A 5,793-nucleotide genomic window follows, 5' to 3' on the forward strand; every position below is an offset into this window, starting at 1 on the left:
GTGCCGCCTCGGGCCCGCCTGCCGCGGAAGGAGCCCGCGCCGCCCCCCGGGACGGCTCGCTGGTCTGTTCACACACAATTTCCGTGCATCTCTGAAGATCACTGTTCTAACAGCTTTGGGTATAGACACCAGGAAGCAGCGACACGTAACAGGGCATAAATCCAATTCCCCGTGCGTTTGATTTTCTCAGGCTGCAGAGTCAATCTGAGCCTGTCGGGGTCTGACTCTGGAGTCTATCAACGCCAGCTCCTTCCCATCAGCCCCCTGTCTGGCTCTCCCCTCTTAGGAACTCAGCCCTGCAGACAAAGATGCGCTGGTACAAAGTCACAGCTTTTCTCTCTTGATGAGGAAATCTGGTTAGGTGTGAGGGGGCACAGAGCCTGGGGCCTGGAGGCTGCTCCTGGGCACTGGGGCCGAGGCCGCCGCCTCTCCTCCAGCCGTGGCCGCCGCCGCCGCCTCTCCTCCAGCCGTGGCCGCCGCCGCCTCTCCTCCAGCCGTGGCCGTGGAGGACGTGCCTTGTCTACCCCGACGCGCTTGTTGGCCTTTCCCTGGGCTGCAGCCGAGGGGGCGCGTCTCTCCGTGGCATTCTGGGCGGCGCCTTAGCCCCATGGATTGGCTACGTGGCTTTTGTCCTTGGTCTGTCCTTCCGCCGCCGTGATGACAGCGGCCACGTTCCGAGCGTGGTTCACAGACCGGTCACTGAACACCACGGGTCCCTGAGATGTACGTCTCTTCTTAACCCCATTCCACACGTGGGGAGCAGGCACCGAGCTGGTAAGTAAGGCGCCCACGGCCCGACAGCGGCGGCAGAGCCAGGAAGCGCTTCCCCGAGGTGATTTGGACTCTTGTGAGCTCCCGGGGACACCGCACCATCCTGCCCGGTTCCATGGGCAGCCAGCGTGCTTACCCTTTTGCTGAGAGCTCCAGGGTCCCCGTCTAGAACCACCGCTGCCTCTGGGCCAGTCGGGCACTGAGTGGACACAGCCCCTGCCCAGCCTCGGGGCTGGCAGCAGTGCCTAACGTCTGGAGCCGTGGGTGAGCTCGGGGTTCATGCAGCACCAACCGAAGTCGGGCCTGGGGCTCTGCGCGGGGGGTGGCAGGAGGGGCTGTCCCAGGGCAGCAAGCAGGTGGGACTTGCTGTGGGGGACGCTGCCCGGGGTCCCCTCTGCAGCGCGATTTCCCTGCTCTGCTTCAGCATCTGCATGACTGAGTGCTGTGACGCCTGCCCCTGTGTGCACGTGCCCACGAGGGTATGTGTGCCCCCGCGGTGCCTGGAGCAGGAGGGGCTGGGCTCACGGGCCACTCCCGTGGGCACCGCGAGCTCACCAGGACGGCTCAGGGAGATTGCAGAGCTCGGTGTGACCGTCTTTCTGAGTGAGCCCCAGGGGAGAGGCTCAGGGAAGGAAGCCACAGAGCCAACTGCCTGGGGACCCCCAGCTGCCCGTCCCAAGCTCCCGAGATGGTCTAACCCATCCTCCCATTGAGGATTTAGCCAGGTCTGGGGTGATGAGGGGTTGCTTGGGTCGCCTGGCTGTGTGCACCTCTCTGGGCCAAGCGGTGTCTTCTCTCTTGTCTGTTTGCAGGAGAGGAGCCCCCGGCAAGGGCTGGGTCTGGGCATACTCAACCCCAAACAGAACCCGGCCACTCTGGGACCCCGGTCCTGTTCCAGCCACAGTGTGCGCATGTCCGAAAAACACGGGAGTCAAAGGGAGAGGTCAAGGTACGTCTGGGGCCCTGGGTCCTGGCGCCTTCAGCCCCCAGGGGCCCAGACTGTTCTGTCGGGGCCCTGCCCGCCCCCGCCCTGGCCAGCTCAGAAGGTCTGGCTGCCTCCATGTGTGCCCTCATGGGAGCCCTGAATTGGTACATAAGGAATTCAGCCGCCCAGACTGTGGAGGGGCCACACAGAGAGGCCACGTGGAGAGGCCACGTGGGGAGACCACATGGAGGGACCACGGGGGGACCACATGCAGAGATGGCTCCTTCTAGTCACCTAACTCAGAAACACGAGTTTAGTAGGGACGCTTCGGGAGGAAGAGAAGAGGCTGGACCCCCACCAGGACTAGGTACAAAGAGAAGAGCGTCCGGGATTTGATGGTGAGTTATTAGGCTCCCCACTGACAGTCCGCAGGGGTGCGGCGGGCTCCCCCGTCCTGCGCTCTCGCTCGGGACTGCCAGACATTGCCCAGGTGTTTGTGAAGGGACGCGGAAGTTGCCCATGGGGTCATGGGTCTCCCCAGATCTGCAGGGTCACCCGTCACGGCTCCATCGTGGTAGGAGAGGACCAGGCTGCAGCATGCGCCCTCGCTCCCGTCCTGGGGCGTCCCCTCGGTCAGGGTCCTCTGGGCAGCCCCCGGCCCGGCCCAAGGGCCGCCACCCCCAGAGTCCAGCAGAGAGTTGGCCGCTCCTGTGCTAGGCGTCGAGACCTGTGGGGCAGCCTCCTCCCTCTTGCTTTGCTTGGAGCCCTGATTTGTTGCCCTGTGAACGGGAGAGCAGAGGCTCCACCAGAGGGCCCGGGGGCGCGCGGACCAGGGTGAGCCCCCAGCAGGCCCGCTCTCTCTGCTCCTGGGCGCCGCTGCAAGAGCCGGGGACGGCTTCCCCTTTCCTTCCACGGATACTGCCTGGGGCTGGACGCCACCCGCGAGTGCGGGACCGAAGAGGGTAGGACCGCAGGCCGGGCGGCCACACATGGACCCCCCAGTCAGCAACAAGACGGCCAGCTGCCTCTGCCCTCGGCCCTCACCGACCGTGTGGGCCGTTTGCTCTTCCAGGTGACAGGGAGTGACTGTACCCGTCGGGTTACCCGCCCGCGGCACAGAGCACAGCAGTGTCAGCAGGGCCCGTGTTACTGTCCGTACCCAGAAGGACGATCGTCCGGGGACAGGACGGGAACAACGTGACCCTGAAACAGGACGGGGCGCCATCTTGGACTCAGGGGCCGCTAGCGATGTTGTAACACGTGTGGGTTTTTTCCTGATTTCTCACGAGGCGTGTGAGGTCCTGGGAGACCGGGGTGTCGGTGAGGAGGGCCCCAACGGAGATGCACAGCGTCGCGCTGGGGCAGTGTCCCGGGAGGGCAGCGGCCGCGTCCCCCCTGGGCAGGCTTGTTACTGGACAGACGGTGGTCGGGCGGATGGGCAGGCCCCCGTGTCCCACCGCCTCATCAGCTCCCCGTCAGGCGTGAGCTGCCGCTGGGACCCTGTTAACCCCCTGCCTGGAGCCTTCCCGGCAGCCAGCTGGGCGCAGCCATCAGGACCCATTGATTTGCTGTCCCTGTCACTTCCCGTCACCACAGTCACGATGGCCTAATCAGGTCTCTCCCAGCGCTCCGACCCCCGGTGTTGCCACGGCGACGAAATGACCCATAATAGTCCCTGCCTCCTCCAATAAATGAAGGAAGGCACAGATATTTCCTACGTATCTGAAGGTGGGGACAGCGCGCCCTGGCCTCTCCGGAGCAGAGCCCCTGGCCGCCGGGTCCCTCGGGCTGGACCCCGGTGACTGGCGACGGCTCCCCTGGCCCGCTCGAGGCCGCTGGTGCAAAGCGTGGGTCGCACAGAGTGTGCAGGGGGTGAGACGCACAGACCCGTCAGGAACCCCGGAGTGCCGGCAGGTTCTCCAAAACGCTGTCTTTCTGACCCACATGTGCAGACGATCTTCGGCCGGGCCTGGTGGTAGACTGCGCCGCCAGTGTGCCCTTGGCGACGCTTCTGTTCAAGGAAGCAGGGCAGTGAGGCTGGCTGGGGTCAGAGCCCCCGGACGCCCCGAGACCATTTCCCCAGGCCTTTAGTTAGTCTGCTGGTCAGGCGTTCTGTAGGTCTGAGCCTCAGACCAGCGTTGCCTCTGTCCCCTTTGGGAGCGGGACAGTGAGGGGCCCTGTCCACCGAGCCCTGGAGGGCAGCACATGCCCTCAGCCTGCGGAGTCTACCCCTGTGTTGTGGGGAGCCGAGACCCGACCACCACGGAGACCCTGCCTTCCTCGCTGATCCTGGAGGCCAGCTAGTCTGGCCACAGGGTGCGTTTCCCCAGAGGACGGACCTGGAGGGTCTGCCGAGGGCTCTGGTCTGGCCTGCTCCCCTGTAACATGGGGGCAGCTTTGCCCCAAAGCGATCCCCAAAGTGTCTGGGCCTCGAGGGATGGGGGCCCCTGGGGGCTGAGCAGCCCCCGGGGGAGCACGGGGAGGCTGGGGGCCGCAGAGGTTGGCTTCGGCCTCTCTCCTTCCCTCTCGTCCTTCTGCGTGTCCCCCAGCCCCGCCCCATCTCAGGACGGGTGTCCGCGGCCTGCGTGCTCCATGACTGATGGGCCGCTCAGGGCCCAGGACCAGACCAACCAGACTGTTTCCTCCTCCCCAAGGTCAGTGGGCCCTGGGCGGGAGTCATGGCCTGAGGCCGCCACAGTCAAAGCTCCGCTGGACCGGACCAGGCCCGCGATTCACACCCAGAGCTGCACGGATTAACGGAGAACTGGGGCCTCTAGCTCCCGGAGGATCCCGCCCCTCCCCAGGTCACTGCACTCACGCTGGGTGGCATCAGACGAGGGCGGGCAGACACCGTGTCCACCGGCTCGGGGCTTCTGTGGGGAGCACCCCAGGTGCTTGTAGGAGCACAGCCCACAGCAGACCTGAAATCCCAGAAGCCTGGCCGCCTGGGAGACTGAGTCCCAAACACCCAGGCCCTGGGCAGGCGTGGCTGGAGATGAGCCGGGAGACCCTCCCCGGGAGCAGGGGTGCGAGGGGTGGGGGTGCTCCATGGGCTCCAGTCCGAGCCCCTCTCTTTACCGGGGGCGGGAGGGGCAGCCCAGGGGGCAGCAGCTTGGCCAAGCAGCCGGCCTGCTGCGGAGAGAGCTTGGGGACAGAGTCGGGCGCGTGCCCGCGGAGGGGGGCTGTCACCGTGCTCCAGCTCCAGGCCTCGTGTGGTCCCTCCAGGTTTTCCGGATTGCTGCCGCGGCCCCGCACACAGCGCGGCCAACACCGACACCTAGCGGACAGAGGGGACGTTGCTCCTCGTGCTTCCGTGGGCTGGGAGGACCCTCAGCCTGGGAGGACCCTCACCCCTACCAGCTCAGTGGCTGTGACTTTCACAGAAACTCCTACTTGTTGGGGGGACTAGCAGGAGACCACCACAGGCTGCAGGAAGCCTGGCCACCTGGGGTACTGAGTCCTGACCCCAGACTCACGGCCCGGCTGTGCTCTACACCCAGGGTGCGCCCGCCCTGGCCTAGGGATGGGGGGTTGAGACCCTCGCCCATGCTGGGTGTGGGGGCTGTTCCACAGCTTCAGCCAGGTGGGGGCAGGGCTGGCAAGAGTGGTGTCCCCACGCTGGGACGCAAGGCTTCCTCTGGTTTCGGGAGCTGTCCGAGACGTTCCTAGCCCCCGGCCCCACACGGCTTCCTGCTCAGGTCCTCACCAGGACCCAGCGGTCTGCTCTCGCCACCTGCTCTGTTCCTGTTCCCACTTGGGTTTTCTGTGGATGTGGCAGAGCCGTGTTCAGCCCAAAACGTGACTTCTCCGGGGGACGCTCCTGCTGGGGAGAGCCACGTTCTCACTGCGGCTCTCCGGAGGCCCCTCCGGAGTCAGGGACCCTGTGACGGTGACGGCCCCTCCTCTTGGGTGTGGTGGGCTGACTGACGTGACTCACTTCTGAAAGATAGGAGGGGCCCTAGCCCTGGGGTCAAGGTCACTTTGGCAACACGAACCTGAGGTGTCCCAATGGGAAAGTGTTTCTCCTCTGTAGGATCGTCCCCAAACCCACACCCACAGAGAATCACGAGAAAGCATCAGAGCAACCCGGACAGACT

At 65.5% G+C, this 5,793-nt stretch overlaps 1 long non-coding RNA gene across 3 annotated transcripts; it reads left to right on the forward strand.

The window, feature by feature from the left end:
* The first annotated feature begins 380 nt into the window (after positions 1-380).
* On the forward strand, positions 381-3,379 carry LOC132023782 (uncharacterized). Of its 3 annotated transcripts, XR_009406035.1 has the most exons (6): positions 381-1,035; positions 1,196-1,374; positions 1,584-1,720; positions 2,014-2,094; positions 2,238-2,658; positions 2,769-3,379. It is a non-coding gene; the product is annotated as an uncharacterized LOC132023782 (long non-coding RNA). The 3 variants fall into 3 exon arrangements; XR_009406033.1 differs by having other exon boundaries at positions 381-1,374; XR_009406034.1 differs by having other exon boundaries at positions 381-1,374; positions 2,017-2,094.
* Positions 3,380-5,793: the final 2,414 nt, after the last annotated feature.

This window comes from Mustela nigripes, chromosome 8 (genome assembly GCF_022355385.1).
Source record: "Mustela nigripes isolate SB6536 chromosome 8, MUSNIG.SB6536, whole genome shotgun sequence".
Classification (NCBI taxonomy): domain Eukaryota; kingdom Metazoa; phylum Chordata; class Mammalia; order Carnivora; family Mustelidae; genus Mustela; species Mustela nigripes.